This window comes from Mandrillus leucophaeus, unplaced genomic scaffold, assembly GCF_000951045.1.
Source record: "Mandrillus leucophaeus isolate KB7577 unplaced genomic scaffold, Mleu.le_1.0 Scaffold348, whole genome shotgun sequence".
NCBI classification, from domain to species: Eukaryota; Metazoa; Chordata; class Mammalia; order Primates; family Cercopithecidae; genus Mandrillus; species Mandrillus leucophaeus.
Genome location: NW_012103676.1, coordinates 2,220,037 through 2,236,716, shown reverse-complemented (window position 1 = coordinate 2,236,716; position 16,680 = coordinate 2,220,037). Strand labels below are relative to the sequence as shown.

The 16,680-nt window shown below is 53.3% G+C and overlaps 1 protein-coding gene across 2 annotated transcripts in view; it reads left to right on the top strand.

Moving 5' to 3' along the window:
* ZNF423 (zinc finger protein 423) overlaps positions 1–16,680 on the top strand; it is a 350,099-nt gene that overhangs the window by 162,230 nt on the left and 171,189 nt on the right. Inside the window, exon 1 of one of the 2 annotated variants that reach the window (XM_011989144.1) lies at positions 16,483–16,617. The exons of the other annotated variant lie outside the window; for it this stretch is intronic. The gene's annotated coding sequence lies outside the window, so the exon portion shown is untranslated. Of the gene's footprint in view, positions 1–16,482; positions 16,618–16,680 lie in introns of those variants that run through there. 2 annotated transcript variants of the gene reach the window in all.

Genomic DNA, 16,680 nt, shown 5'->3' with positions numbered 1-16,680 from the left:
CTGTGATTCTAGCACTTTGGGAGCCTAAGGTGGTATCACAGGATCCTTGGGGTGTTGCTTCACCAGTCAGAAACCTCTGTGGCCGGCAGCGCCTTCTGCCTGAGTATATTGCTCATGCCTGCTGGGCTCATTCTGCACCCTTGGCCTGGCAGACTGTGCTTGGCTCGTACTACCAGCCTGGATCCCATACCTGCCAAGGGTGATCCAGGTGCGGAGTGGTGAGGCGAGTGAGCGTGGGGTCTGGCCACTTCACACAGCCAGGCATGCTGGCTGCTGTGGTGGGGCAGGCAGCTCCATGTGCTGGCACAGGTGCTGTTTCCATGTGAGACTGCGGCTGGACCAGGTGTACTGCAAGTGGCTTCCACTGCGGGTGCTGGGGAATGCGGTGGTGTCTGGAAGCTTGGAGATGCCAGGAACCACAGAGCCCCAAGGAGGGTGTCACAGCCCTGGCTTGGGGAGCCTCTAGGTCTGGGATCCCCGAAGGGCTGCAGCTCTTCTGTCCTCATTGCCTGCAACATGGTGAGCAGGGAGTGTTTTTCCATCCTGTTTGTGTCACAGCTCTTTCCGTCCCACCATTCAGCATGTACCAAGTTCTTGTCCCGTGTCCAGGAAGAATGAGGTATTAAGACAACTGGAGAGTGAGCAAGGTGGAGAGGAGCTTCATTGAGTGATAGAACACCTCTCAGGAGACCTCAGGTGGGCAGCTCCTTCCCACAGGCAGGTCGCCCGACAAGTGCCCAGCTCTCAGCTGAGACGAGACTCGCAGTGGGTAGCTTCTTTCTGCAGGCAGGTCCAGCTGTCAGTGGAGAGGAGACTGCAGTGGGTAGCTCCTTGCCTCAGGCAGGTCATCCCCATGAGTGTCTAGTTCTCAGCTGAGAGGAGACTGTAGTGGATAGCTTCTTTCCACAGACAGGTCATACCAACTTGTGTCCAGCTCTCAGCTGAGAGGAGACCCACAGCTCCTTTCTACAGTCAGGTTGTCCCGAAGAGTCAGAGGATCCGAAGTGGGTAGCTCCTTCCTGCAGCTGGTAGTTCCGACATCTCTGTGAGTCTGGCTGAGTCTGGGGTAATGGGCTTCAGAAGGGAGGAAGGACGTACTGATTGATCCTTGGGTGGTCACAGGTAGGCCCAGAAACAGCACCGTAAGTTCTCACTCTGGGCTGGAACTCCACCTGGAACTGACATCCCCTACCCCAGGTTTCAGGCCATTTCTGGCTAGAAGGTGGGGTTTCACTGGGGACCTGCCCCTGGCTGCTCAGGAGTCTGTCTGCTTCCTGACACATCAATCATGTCATCCACAGCACCCAGATTGTTTGCACCAAGGGGCACCTGCAGGCCCACGCTGAGCCACCCTCAGCCCCCTCTCAGTGTCCCTCCCATGCTCATCTGTGCCCAAAGTCTGGAGGGGGCTGAGGTGGCAAGGGGCTGGCATGTCAGCATCTGCCCTGAGTGTGTGCACATCTGGCTGGGTCATGACAGTGTCTGGGCTTGGCCTTAACTTTGTCCCAAAATTGGAGAGGGAGTAGGGAGAAGCCAGGCAGCAGGAGCAGGCACTTCCAAGCCCGTGGGGACAGGAGAGGGTGGCTTCCCAGGCTCCCAAGAGCTAGGTGGCTGCAGCTGTGCTGGGGAGGGTTTGGCTCCCACCCTGCCAACTTGGAAGGAGGCGGAGATCCCACCTGTTCCTGGTTCCCACCAGCTCCTTGGAGGGCGCAGCTCTGGCCATGCCTCCCCGACTGCAGCTGGTGTCTTTGCAGCGGTCACTCCAGACTGGGTGCTGCTGCCATTAGTGGGAGAATTTCTTGAGCCCAGGGGTTTAAGACCAACCGGGGCAACATAGCGAGACCCTGTGTTTACAGAACAAAAACAGTTTTCCTGGCATGGTGGCACACACCTGTAGTCCCAGCTACTCGAGAGACTGAGATGGGAGGATCCCTTGAGCCCAGGAGTGTGTTTGTGAATTGCTGTGGGCTCCTGACCTGCATGCCACTGGGGTGACTGAGGCCCAGAGAGCCTGATGGGCTCGGTGCAGTGAGGGCTGGTGGTGTGAGCCAGCACTCCAAGGTGTCTCTGAGCATTTGTATGGAGTGAGAATTGATTCCTGTATCTCATGTCAGATCCTCTTCATGATTCGTATTCATTCACTTAATAAATAGTTGAGATTGGTTTCCCCGAACTGTGTGCTGCGGCACCACAGGGTGCCACAGCTAACCTACAGGACCTCTGTGGGATCTTTGAAAATGTCGAGCGAAAGGCAGCCATACCCAACGTCTGTCAGTGCAAATTACGAGCTGGAGGTTGTTCCCAATGCAGGGGTGAGGAGAGGGAGGAGAGCATGGGAGGCCAGGGTCTCACACATGGCAGGTGGCAATCAGTACTTTGCCCTGCTTAATTTTTTTTATTCGATTACAGTTCCCTGACATCTTGCCCAATCACTTGTTTACTGGTTTACTGTTGCTTCCCCCACTGGACTGTCAACTCCATGAGGGCGGGGACTTTGTGATATTCTCTGCTGTTTTGCCATCACCCAAAACCATGCCTGATACAGAGCTCAGAGGCCCCACTTTCCTGGCTCATGGCACCTTAGTATTGGTAACTTTTTAATGGTGCCCCTTAAGCAAAACAAAACAATAAAAACCTCACAGTTTTCTAAACAACTTAAGTATTTATGTCCTAACAACATAGTAGCTTTAAAAAAAATACGTACATTCAAATAAAATGTAATATTTTATTTTATTTTTGAGACGGAGGCTTGCTCTGTCACCCAGGCTGGAGTGCAGTGGTGCAATCTCAGCCCACTGCAACCTCTGCCTCCCAAGCTCAAGTGATTCTCCTGCCTTAGTCTCCCGAGTAGCTGGGATACAGGCACCCATCACCACGCCCAGCTAATGTTTGTCTTTTTAGTAGATAACAGGGTTTCACCATGTTGGCTGGCTGGTTTTGAACTCTTGACCTCAAATGATCCACCTGCCTCGGCCTCCCAAAATGTTGAGATTACAGGTGTGAGCCACTGTGCCTGGCCAGAAAAATGTCATGTTTTAATTTCATTCTTAACACAATTACTAATGGAATGTATGAAATTCAAATTCTTATTCAGCAGGTCCAGGTGGACCTGAAATTCTGCATTTCTAATTATTCTCTCTTTCTTTTTTTTTTTTGTTTGAGACAGGGTCTTGCTCTATTGCCCAGGCTGGAGGGCATTGGTGTGATCATGGCTCACTGCAGCCTTTACTTCCTGGGCTCAAGCGATCCTTCCACCTCAGCCTCCCTAGTAGCTAATTTTAAAAAAAATTTATAGAGACAGGGTTTCACTTTATTGCCCATGCTGGTCTTGAAGTTCTGGGCTCAAGCAATCCTCCTGCCTCCCAAAGTGCTGAGATTACAGGCATGAACTACTGTGCCTGGCAACAAAATTCTTTTTCCTTTTCTTTTCTATTGTTTTCTTTTCCTTCTCTTTCATTTTCCTTTTCTTTTCTTTATTTTTCTTTCTTTCTTTCTTTCTTTTTTTTTTGTGATGGAGTCTCACTCTGTTGCCCAGTCTGGAGTTTAGTGGTGTGATGATGACTCACTGCAGGCTTCACCTCTCGGGTTCCAGAGATCTCCTGCCTCAGCCTCCTGGTAGCTGGGACTACAGACACGCACCACCATGCCAGGGTAATGTCTGTATTTTAGTAGAGATGGTGTTTCACCATGTTGGCCAGGCTGATCTTGAGCTCCTGACCTCAGGTGATCTGCCCGCCTCGGCCTCCCAAAGTGCTGGGATTCTGGGAGTGAGCCACCACGCCCAGCCTAAATTCTACGTTTCTAAAAAGCTCTCAGGTGATGCTGAGTTGCTGATCCAGGGCCACATTTTGAGTGGCTCACTCCCATGGCCCCTAAGTCCATCATCCCCACTCCTTTCTAAGCCCTCCTTCCCACATCCTTTGCTCTTTGCAGATGGCTTTGCCAGCCTCCTGGCATGAGTTAGAAGGTCAGTTCTTCACCTGATGTGGTTTGAGGTGCCCAGCATGGCTGTCCCCATCTCCATGAACAGAAATCCTTTCCATGCCCATCTAGGGTGTCAAGTGGTTGACACTTGTATATGACTGTCAGGTCCTCATAAGGAACACCATTGTTTGTGGCTGCAGAAGTGGCCACCTACAAGGTGGTCTCAGTGGACCTGGAGCATACTGGACATGCTTGCTAGGGCAGGATTGACCCACTCCAGGCTGTTTTTGTTCCCTAGAGTCACCTGCCTGCGTGAAGGCCATGTGTCTGATTTAGTCCCAGAATGTCAGGCAGCTTCGTGGACCGCCAGGCACCTTCCCTTCTGGGACTAAAGTCCCATTAAAGGCGACCGATTTCTGTCTCCTAGCCTGGCTGGCCGCAGCCCTCCCTTGCCAGTTCCTGGTTGTTATGGATGTCCAGATCTGGGAATGTGCATTTTCCAGCTACATGCCCGTGTGCATGTGTGTGTATCTCAGTCAGTGCCTGGTGGAGCTCTGCAGCACAGGTGCACGGGCAGAGCTGCACCTCCAGTCTCTGGAAAATCCAATCTGTGGTGACGCAGAATTGTACTTGTGGGCTGTTCCCGTTTGCCCACTCTATCATTGATCAGCTGATTCATTTATTTATTCATTCTCTCCCTCGTGCAGCAAGTGTTTATTTACTAACCACAGTTGATGTTCTGAGCTGGAAGGCCCAAGTAGCTGGAGAAGACTTCCTGGAGAAGGAGGCATTGTGGGGTGTGTGTGCATGCCTGTGTGAGCATGTGCATGCATATGTATGCAGGTGTGTGTGTGCGTGGATGTTGCACACCTCTGCACAGTGTTGTGTGTGGAGCACTCATGGACGTGTTCAGAACACACACATGTGCATGCGCATATGGCTTGCATGTGCACACAGGCTCATATGTGTAGGTGCACTCATATGCTTTTACATTTGTGTACAGGTGTGTATACACGTAGGGTCTTATGAGCAAAGCCTCGGTGCCAGTAACATCAACTTTGGAACCCCTGTCCTGGCCTGCATCGATCCCAGGCTGGAGCAGAGGAGCTGCTGTTTGGTAGAGCTGATTTTGTAGCTTGGCTCCATGTGCGTGTGAGCACTTGGGTGTGTTTTAATTAACTAGAACATTTGCCTGGAAATGAGCAGCAGCAGCAGCCGGCGCACAGGCAGCTGGAGGGGGGTGGGGCGGTGCAGCGTGGTGGTGGAGGCCGTGGCAGCCCGGAGTCTGAGTTTTAACATGCCCAATGCCAGCTGAGGGCACCGTGGAGGGAGGGGTGGGGCAGGTCACCCCCAGTACTGGTTATCACCCCAGCAGGCAGGGGATTCTGGGAGTGGCTGAACGCTGCAATTCCCAAGCCTCCTAGTCAAAGATGGCCAGGTTAATGGTTCCAGCACCTGGGTGGGTACGTGCCTTTCCTGCATGATCCAGGGTGGGCTTCAGACCCATGAGCCATGCAGGACTGACCAACTGCAGAGGTCACCAACTACAGAGCTTATACCTGGCATTTAGTGGGTCCTCTGTACATGAGTGAGTCAACAGCTAGAGGAAGCTGAGGCTCAGAGAGGTTTAGTGATGTCTCCAGGGTCACACAGCATGTTAGCAGACCATCCGGAAATGTTGACTTTGTTTCCAGTGTTATCTTTCCAACCCTGGTTATTTTGCATGAAGAAATAGCATCATCTCACAGCAGATGAATTCCACACTCCACAGGCCTCCCGCTGTGCCCTGGGCAGCTGTTCAGTTGCCTGCCTGCCATCCTGTCTACCTGGGTGGTGGGAAGGATGGACTTCCCAGGACATCTTGGTGTGCTGGAGTTTTGTCTCACCAAGGGTGAGATGAGAGAGAGGAAGCAGGGGTGGTCTTGATTGGAGGGGAAGGGCTGGGACTCAGTCCCTTTCTAAGACAAACTGGCCACTGGGAGCTCACAGGCTGTAGTCACTGAAGAAAATCTCATTCAGACCGCAGAGTCCCCTGGTGCCCTCTTCCCTGCCTTCCCGTCTGTTCCAAGGCCTCAGAGCATCCCCGTGGCTGCAGCTCTGTTCCGCCCCTCTGCATGGCACTGCGTGGCTGCCTCTTGGGCTTTGGTCTGTGCCTTCGCTTTGTCCCACCCCACCTTGAGGACCCCTGCCTGATTATTTTCCCTGAAATACAGCTTTGTTCACATCCCTGTTCCGTCTGGTGGTGCAGGGGGTGGACTCTGGGCCACACTGCCTGGGGTCAGATGTGGACTCTGGCCCTGACTGGTTTTGTGTTTCCAGTAGAGCGACATCACCTCTCAGAGCCACCCTGTCCTCCCTTGTAAAGTGGGATGACGCACAGCGTACACATCGGCTGCAGCACACATATGCACATGGCCAGGATTACCAACTGGGCTGCTCCCTATTTGAGAACACGCTGTGTGCTCTGCACACACACATCACAAATCCCTTAGGCACTCGGTGACACTTGCTTTAGGAGAGGTTACTGGAACATCAGCTGTTGGACTGGACTGCAAAATTTTGTTTGCATCTCATACTCATTCCTATCCCAGATCCTGTGCACATATTTCTCTTTTTGCTCAGCACACAGCTAAATTCATATATTTCAAAAAAAAGTACCCATGCTAGAACTCCTGTGATATCTACATTTACTCATTTTCCATCTGCCTGTCTTTCACTTGGAATAATTTTCGCTCTCAGAGTGCCAGTTACCTTTGCTTGCCTTTGCCCTGGCTATTTTCTCTACCTGCTCCGTGGCCTTTTATATTTTTTTCTATAAATTAAGACCCAGCACCAGGCCTTCATGTCCCAGGGTGTCCCTGATCCCCCTACCAGAGCTGAGCTCTCTGGCTTTGTTAGGGACCTTTTTAAGATCCCACCATGGACTGCCTTACCTTGTGCACTTTTCTCAGCCTCCTCTAGAGCTCATGCTCCTGAAGGCAGGGCCCTGGGTTTCTTCCTGTGGGGCATGTGGAGCGCGCAATGCTTGGTGGATCCTCATCAGGGTAGACTGAATGGATGACCAGATGGGAGTTTGTAGCCCCCCATGGGAAGAAGGGTTTGTGTGCATGTGCAAGTGTGTGCACATGCATACATACATGTTTGCATGCCTTGCATAAGCATGTGCATGCATACATACATGTGCCCATGTGTTTGTGTGTGCACATGTGTGTACCATCAGCCTGATGCTAATTGTGTTTCTGAGGAAAGACGCCTGCTTTAATTTTTAATTAGGAATCAGGGCAGTGTGGGAGCAGGCAGCTGCAGCTGGAGGTTTTCCTCAACGCTGGAGTTCTCCTTAACAAGCACCCGCAGTCCAGGCCGGCCTCTGTTAGCGCTGGACACCACCGCTTGCACTGGTGGGAGTGTCTTAATGCCTATGAAATGATCATGTAATTACTTGGTAATGGAATGCCAGGATTTTGCCTATGCAACAATCTTTCCCAGTGGGTGAAAGAATTAAGAGAAGTTGGAGATGACCAGGGTGGTAGTGGGGCTCCAATGTCGTTTTGATGGGATGGGGTCGCCACTCCTCCCAAAGGCATCTGGGAGTTCTGCTGGAAGTCCCAGCCTCTGTCAAATGGGATTTACCTGCAGCCTGTTTCTCCTGGCCTGGGGCTGTGTTTAGCATATTTGTTGTGGGTAAAATGATCTGTGCAGACAGTGTCAGGTAGGGAGTAATTACCTCGGTACCAGGGCGGGGTGATGAGCCTCACCTGCTGGTGGGAGCCCGCCTTGGGCTCCTGGGCTCCAGCAAGGCCCTGGGCAGGTGTGGGAATGCTACCCAGGGTCTGTGTACTCCTAGGCGGGTGCCTCCTGATGGAGGGTGGCCCATAGATCACACCACGTGTGACAGGCTGTAGACACTCTGGGTACATTTACAGATGCTCCACTCTTTTTCCGGAGGCTTTTATTTTATTTTTTAACTTTTTTGAGATGGAGTTTCACTCTGTCGCCCAGACTGGAGTGTAGTGACACGATCTCGACTCAGTGCAACCTCTGTCGCCCAGGGTTTCAAGTGTTTTTCCTGCCTCAGCCTTGTGAGTAGCTGGTATTACAGGTACGTGCCACCACGCCTGGCTAATTTTTGTATTTTTAGTAGAGACAGGTCTCGCCATGTTGGCCAGGCTGGTCTCGAACTCCTGACCTCAGGTGATCCATCCTCCTCGGCCTCCCAAAGTGCTGGAATTACAGGCGTGAACCACCCCGCCCGGCCCCAGGAGGCTTTTAAACTGCAGCTCTGTACTTTGGTCAACTGTGGGACACCCTGGGGATGGAGAGTGCAGACCCTCCAGGCCAGACGGCCATGGTTTCCACCCTGCTGCTCCACAGACTATGGGGAAATTATTTCTTAACTTCTTTGTGCTTCGCTTTCCTCTCTGGGAAGCAGGAGTAGCAACAGTACCTGCCCCACAGGGTCACCAGGAAGATTAAAGAGGCAGTGCAGGTCCAGAATCCCCTGTTCACAATTCTGAATTCCAGAAAGCCAGAAACCTGAATTTTTTTTTCTGTAATGTATTTGGCAGCCAAGTTTGACCTGAGCTGATATGAAGCTATTTATGGTCTTTATTTCGTTCACATTGGTGAATACCTATCTGTTTTGCTGCAGAAATAACAGTGTGCCTGACTGCTTCTGGGGCGTTCCCAAATATGCAGCAAATGCACTGTCTCACCTTTCTAGAATCTGAAAAAGTCTGAATTCGGGAGCATATCTGATGGTTTGGGTTTGGGGTAGGCAGTTGTGGACAGGCAAATAAAAGATGTGGGCCGGGCGCAGTGGCTCATGCCTGTAGTCCTAGCACTTTGAGAGGCTGAGGCGGGCAGATTGCCTGAGTTCAAGAGTTCGAGACCAGTCTGGGCAACATGGCAAAACCTCGTCTCTACTAAAAACACACAAATTAGCTGAGCCTGGTGGTGTGTGCCTGTAATCCCAGCTACTCGGGAGGCTGAGGCATGAGAATCTCTTGAACCCAGGAGGTGGAGGTTGCTACTGAGCTGAGATCACACCAGCGCTCTCCAGCCTGGGCGACAGAGCGAGACTCCGCCTCAAAAAATAAATAAATAAAATAAAATAAAATAAAATAAAATGTGTGGGGCACCTCTCCTGGAATAAGTGCTGAGCAGACGTTAGGTGGAGCCATCACCTGACCCGTCTCACGGAGCAGCATTGCCAGATTTCTTCCTACTCCTTTCTTCCTCCCACTCTTGGCCATGCAGGGCGGGGTGGGTGGCGGTGGGAAGGCTTGTTTGCTTGGAAGTCGTGTGCACGCACACATACACACCCATGCTATTCCTCTTGGCCGGAGGTGGGACACCTTGTAGCGGGTGGACGCTTTGCTCGGGACCTCATGAAACCATCAAGGCCGGGCTCGGTCCTAGGGTGGGCTATAGGACCTGGGGCCCATGGTTTGTCTCTGGTTTGGACGTGGCTGCTGCCAGGCCTCGAGCTCCCTGCAAGAACCAGATCAGAGGGTACCCCCTTCACACATCATCCCTTACCCTCACTGCCTCTCCCAGGGGGCAGTCATCCTTGTGTTGGAGGGCACTACCAAGTGCATGCTGATACCATTTCTTCTGTGCCCCTTGGGTGACCAGGCACAGCTAATGAGGGAAGCTGGGCCTTCCTAGTCCCAGGAATCCTGTTGGCGCTGAAACACCTGAAGGGGCTGTGGCGTGTGGAACTGCAGCTGCCTGCGAAGGAAGGCAATTAGGAGGGCTGCAGGTGGACCGCCCTTCTTTTATGTATTTACTTTTACTCCCCAATAAGACATCTCCTTCGAGAGGCTTGTCCCCTGGCGTTGCTGGCCTGACTCCCTAAGGGAAGTAGCCTCTGCTCTAGGCTGCAGGCACAATTCCATTCCCATCACACTGGCTTTTTAAAGAGCCCACACGCTTAAAAAGGATGATTTAAACGTCTTGCCTCAAGCCGGTGTTGTCAGCTAGCTGTAGTTTATCTCTGCGTTTGGGTTGTAAAACCCAGCAATTAAGAAAATCTGCTTCAGATTAATTGTAGCCTACGTTGGCTGAGAACGAGGCAGCGTGCTGTTTCGCTTGGGTTTCACAGCTTATGGGGCAGGGGAGCCGGAGCATGTGGGGAAACTGAGTCCCTGACAGAGGAGTCCCCTTGATGCAGATGGCACAGGGGGCAAAAGTGGGCAGGACTAGAATGCAGCCCCAACTCCTCCTCTGCCTATTCCTTGGCACTAGGGTGGCTGCCTGCATCTAGCTGAGCCTGGCTGCTGGCAGAGTTGGGCAGGTAGGGACAGCTGCTGATGACCCATGAAGTGGGAAAACCACGCCCTCCCATCCTTACACGGCCACAGCCGCTAGGGGGGTCTGAGACCTTGGGACCAACCTGCTGAGCTGGGGCACGTGTGGTGCAGTCCGCTTCTTTTGCAAGGAGCCATATTTATCTCTGGCTTCCATCTGTGGGCATCTGCGCTGATCTCTCGAAGAGACAGGTTGTCTGAGGGTTGGTGGCTGGGAGAACTCAACTAGTGGGTGACACCTACTGTGTGCTGGGTGCCGAGCCAGGTGGTCACATCCCAGAGACCCGTGCTGTCTGCTTTCCCCTTCCAGTGTCACCAAACAGAACTGCTGGACTGCAGCAGCTGCTACTTGCAACTCTGGGCCCCTGGAGGGAGCGTCCAGCCCTGGCGTGAGCCTCCCTGAGTTTGTCTTCTTGGCCTTTTTTCCTCTCTTCTCATGGCGGGGCCACTGCCCTGATGCAGGGGAACGCACAGATTTGGCTTGCCCTTGGCGTCTCCTCCCCTTCCTATCTTGGTTATCCTCAATAATCCCGTGTGTGGCAATGGCAATCAACAGTTTACAAAGCATCTCCACAGCCATCATTCCCCTCTGACGCTCATTGCAGCCCTGTGAAGTAAGCAGAGCCAAGGAGGGGAAACTGAGGCTTGGAGTAGAAGGGAAGCTTGTGTAGGGCTCTCTGGCCCTGGAGTAAGGAAGCAGGAGCCCTGACTAGGGCCCGATTTCCTAGCCCAGCTGGGCTTTGGGTGTGGGGTGACCTGGACAGTAAGGGGTGACATAGACGGTGAGGGGGTGCGGGGGGAGATATCACCAACTGTTTTTTCTTGTGGTTCTTTTCTGAATCCTGATGGTAAGAGAGTGAAGTTTTGGGCTTTCCAAGGGGTCTCTAGGTCCAACTCCTGCCTGGTGGGCCCAGATCCCATAAGGATGAGGTTTGCACCCCACCTGGCCTGGCTACATCCTCTGGGCTGCCCTGTAGGCTGCCTGCTGGGCTTAGCTCAAGAATGGCTGAGAGGAGTCCATGGCAGGCAGTCCTGCTGCATCTGAAGGAAGGGTGCCCCATATCCCGCTCCTTGGGGATGGTGGCCTGGGCCTCTAGGGACGCCATGTAGGAGATAAGATGGATTTCTTTCTCCCTCTCTCCTCTCCCCTCTCCCCTCTCCTCTCTTTTTTAATGGAGTTTTGCTCTTGTTGCCCAGGCTGGAGTGCAATGGAATGATCTCGGCTCCCCGCAACCTCTGCCTCCCGGGTTCAAGTGATTCTCCCACCTCAGCCTCCTGAGTAGCTGGGATTACAGGCATGCACCACCACACCTGGCTAATTTTGTATTTTTAGTACAGACAGGGTTTCTTCATGTTGGTCAGGCTGGTCTCGAACTCCTGACCTCAGATGATCTGCCTGCTTCGGCCTCCCAAAGTGCTGGGATTACAGCCATGAGCTGTCGGTGCCTGGTCGAGATGGATTTAAGACCATGCTGCACTCCCCCCTCTCCACTTCCTGTGCTTACTAACGGTTAACCACTGGGGAAGGGGGAGCAGGCACTGAGCTAGAAACTTCCCTTCAGTCCTCAAGCAAGGAAGGAGTCATGCGTTGTTACCATTTTCATTTTATAGTTGAGGTTTGCGGCTCAGAGAGGGGAGGTCACTTGCCCCAGGTCACACAGCATGTGGATGACAGAGCCAAGATTCAAACACAAGCCCATGTGCTCATCTCCCTGCCCACGCCTCCTTCCTCCTGGGGGCCTGGTGCTTACTGGGGATGGGGCTGGGAGAGCCTGCAGGCTGTGGGTCTGCAGCATTAGTGGGTTAGTGGGAGCTGTTTCCCTAGGTCCTACTACCTGTACTGAGGCTGCCTCAGGTGGCTCTGACCCTCCTGCCACCTGCCTTGTATCTTGGCTGACCTCCAGGGGTTCCAGGAGTCAGTTTGGGCCCTACCAATCAAGTGGAAAACAGGATCCCTAAACAGGACCAGGACAGCTACCACTAGCTCAGTGGGACCGTCTGGATGGAGCCTGTGTCCAGGTTCTTTTTCTGAGCACTCCCTGGGGTCTCAACAATGCTGCTCACCTAATAGGTGCAGGGCAAGGAAGGTAGGAGTCCCATCCCGGGAGGACTCAAGGTTTGCAGAGTCAGCCTCTGAGTTGTGGGAGCTTGAGCCTCCCACCCCTGCCATTTCGGGGCCTCAGTTTCCAAGTCTGTATAATGTTTTCCCATTTTACAGTGATGACTCTGTGTACAGGTTCTTTCCCACCTCCTGCTCAGCATGGGAGGGGGTGGGGGATGGGGGCGTGAGGACTTGGTGAACTGCGTGGAATAGGGCCACACTCCTGGGTCTAGGTTGGCTGGTCTGAGGCTCTTGAAGTTCCCAGAGCCAGAAGCCAACTTCAGGCTCTCCTACCTGCCAGAGTCCTGCTAAGGAAAGTTTGCAATTGGGAGAACAGGTTGCCTCGGGAAGGAAGGTGGAGCAAGGCTGGGCATTAGCATGCAGCTTGCAGCCACACAGGCCTGTTTGCACGCTGCCTCTGCCAGCCCAACCTCCTCACCTCCTTGAGCCTCATGCTCCTCTTCTTTTTTATTATTATTTTTGAGACAGGGTCTCACTCTGTTGCCCAGGCTGCAGTGCAGTGGCACAGTCATAGCTCACTGCCCCCTCAAGTTCCTGGGCTCAAGTGATCCCCTGGCCTTAGCCTCCCAAGTAACTGGGACTACAGGTGTGTACCACCACACCTGGCTAAATTATTTTAAATTTTTTTTGTAAAGATAGGGTCTTGCTATGCTGCCCAAGCTGGTTTTGAACTCCTGGGCTCAAGGGGTCCTCCTACCTCAGCCTCCCAAAATGCTGGGATTATAGGCATGGGCCACTGTGCCCAGCCCTCGGTTTCCTTTTCTGTGACATGGCGATAACAATTGCTTTTACCCCAGGGTGTTGCTGTAAATACCAATAGAGCAGGTCTTCAGAAGATATGGTCTGACTCTGGGCCAGAAGTTTTCTGAAGGCTTCCCTCCATCCCAGTTGGTTCCTCTTTTTACCCTGTAATTTCTTTTATCCAGTTTTAAAATTCTCCCCTTCCACACTCTGGGGATGAGGGTTGAATAAGAAATTGAAAGTAGTCAAATGGCTAGCTCTTGTCTGGCTGTGCCCTGACCCGCGCTGTCTGATGGTCTCCTCTCGGGCCTCCATGCCCACACCTTTCAGTTGCCAGAGTGGCAAACACTGACCCAGTTTGTTCTGGACTAGGCATTTTACTGGCATCTCTAATGAAATCAGCACGACTGCCCCTTGAGATAGGGACTACTATTGTTTCTTGTTTTTTGGATGAGGAAGGGGAGGCTCAGAGTTAGTAAGTGGTGGAGTTGGGACTTCAACCAGATCTGGCTGACTCCAGGCTTATTTCCCTGTGGGCTGAGCACCCAAGGCGGCTCTGGGCCTAAAGGCAGAGCTGCAGACTGGCCGGTTTAGAGGCCATGGGAAGAGAATTTGAGGTCGGTGTTGGTGACGGAGTCGGTGATGGGGCTGGCCTCCTTCCTCCCCACTGGGCCATGGGCTTGTGCTTACCCCCGGCATTGTGCTTTCCCACCTTGCCCTTTTTTTCTGGGGTCCCAGCCCCCCTCCCCTGGCCTTTTGTTTCCCCTCCTCCATTGCCCTAATGATTTAGCCCAGGTGGCAAGTTGCATAGAGAAACTACTCCAGGGAAATAAGAGTCCTTACTACCAGCCTGGGCCTCAGGTGTGCACCCAGCGGCCCTCCCTGGGGCTCTGGTGAGCTGAGCCTCCCCCATCTCCAGCTGTTAGGCAGGAGCTGGAGGAGCTGTGTGTATTGTGTGCACATGTACTTGTGTGTGGTGTATATAACTCTGGGTATGTCTGTGCATGCATGCATGCAACTGAGTCTATATAACCATGCATATGTCATGTGTTATACGTGACTGTGTGTATAGAACTGTGTGTCTGTAACTTTATGCATGTAGAATAGGCAACCGTGCATGTATGTAACTGTTCACTTATAACTATGTGTATGTAGCTGGTGTAATACGTGATTGTGTATATAGAACTGTGTGTGTTTGTAACTCTTTGTGAATGTAACTGGCGTGTGTAGGTGACTGTGTGTCGTAGGTGTGTTTACGCCTCTGTTGAAGGCAGGTGGGGAATGGGGAGGTATTAAAGGCATGAGGATTGGGAGCGGGGCCCCAGGAACGTATGGTAGGGGCTACAGTTACTGCCTCTGCTGGTTAAAACACTCTTTGTAGAACAGAGTTACACACATGTTTAGATAATTAGAACAAAAGCCAAAAGAACAATTCCGTTCAAAGGGACGAAGCTGGGAGGCGGGGGCCAGCCAGGATCTGGGGGGCCGCATTCCGTCTCCCCAGCTCTCCCCGGCCTTCACTGCGTTTTGATCGCACTATTTAGAAAATCCCTTTGTTGTAGGATAAACTGACATTGGCCTGCACATTTCTGCTGTGAAGTTTGCTGTGTTCTGAGACCCACTCGGGACAGCCAGGCCATTAGGAGCTGATTAAATGAGCTAATTTTAATTTGTTCAGTGGTTACAGATGCAGAGACCTTTCCATGCCCTTTTCTTGAGGCTGTATTTATTTATTAATTTTCTTTTTTTCTGAAAAGAAAAAGACCTTCAGGTCTCCCTTCTGTCTTCCCATCCCCCCTTAAAAATAAACATATGAAAACATTTTTAACTAGAACTTCAGCTGGGAAAGAGACAGCTGGATGATGGCTTTGTGGGATTGGCCTCCAGAGGTGCTGATGGGGAGCTCCCCGAGACTGTGAGCTGGGGTGGGGGGTGGCGATGCCAGGGCTGGGCCACCCACTGTGGCTGAGAGCGAGGAGCCGAGGAGGCTCTATGAAGCCTGTCAGAGACCTCAGTCTCACTTCCAGGCCTTTGCTCTTGCTGGTCCTGCTGCGTGGAGCTCATTTCTGCCCCTTGCTTCCTTCACTTGGCGAATTCTTCTTCATCCTGCTGGTCTCCACGGAGAGCCTGCTTTTTCCAGGAGGGCTCTGGCACCCTCACCGCGCCCCTGTTCTCCCCCCAGGCCCCATACACTTCTCCTAGCAAACACAGAGGATCAAATGTTGTCCCTCTCGCTAGGCTGTGAGCTCTGCAGGCCAAGAGCTGCCAGTGTGGCTCACCCTCCTACCCTCACCACCTAAGTGCCTGCTGGGTTGTAGGTACATCAGAGACATCCTGTGAATAACCAAATGGGTGAATGAATGAATGAATGAAAGGATGTGTAGGTGACGTCTATATTTACTGAATGCCGCTATCCACCAAGCTCTGGATGGCAGGACCCTGGGGTCCCACCAATTTGGAAGTGCCGCCCCTTAGGCCTCAATGCACTGTTGAGAGTTCAATTTCCAAATATGGCGGTAGTGGGGACCTCAGGCCTGCCCGGCCAGGCCAGTCCCCAGCCCCAGGCCCAGCTCTGCTGAGAACCTGACCAAGGCTGAGCAGAGGGAAGCCAAGGGAAGAAAATTGCGCAGTTAGTTGGCTTTTTACAGCACTTACAGGCAAGCAGGCCTTGGGAGTACAATGTGCCCACAATGAGGGGCGTTCAGAGCACAAAAGAGCAGGGACCGTGGGGCTGCAGCCAGGGGCCACCCCTGATCTCGCTCAAGCTGCCTGGCCCCTCCTAGCTCGTTCGTTTTAACACCACCTTTCGCTCTGGTTGGGGCACCTTTCGGTGAGCAGCGGGGTTTTCCCTGGAGCTGTGCCCTGGCTGTGGCCCGGCCAGTTTCCAAGGCCTGGTTTTCATTTGCTGAGAGCTGCTTCCCGCAGACAGCTCCCCACCCACCCCACCCAGGGGCCTCCCAGGGGCCGTCCCCCCACCCTGTCCTGGCAGACAGGGGCAGTGTCCGAGAGAGACCCTTTGCTCCCTCTCCGTGGTCCTCCCTTTAACCCCAGCCTCAGCGCCAGGCCCTGGCATAGCGCCGGCCTCAGGCCCTCCTCCATCTCTGTAGAATCTCAGAGCTGGCAGGGGGGCCAGAACTCCCCGGTCGCCCCCGGGGCCTGGATCCCTCAACTGGGTCAACATCTGGCCGCGTGGCCTGAGCCCTGGGCCTCCTCTGTCCTCTCCCTCCCCATCTGTGCCTTTTCCCAGCCCCTTTTCTTCCCCAAGGCCCTTCCTCTCCCGCTAGCTGGGTCCTCCGCCAAGCGCCGCCGCGGGAGCAGCACACCCTCGGCCCATCCTTCTCCGCCGGCCCAGGCGGGCGGGTGGGGATGCGTCCCGTGGCTGAGATCACCAGTGGGCCGGTGGGAAGCGCCTCTCCAGCCCTCGCCTGCCCTGCCGCCGGGTCCTGGGAACCCGGGCTCAGGTTCTGGCCCTCTTGGCATCGGCCAGCTTGCCCTGGGATGCCCTGGTGAGCAGGGGGAGAGGTAAGCGGAGGCACAGGACAGTGATGAGGGGGTGGCTGGGCTGGAAGGGGGAAGAATGAATAA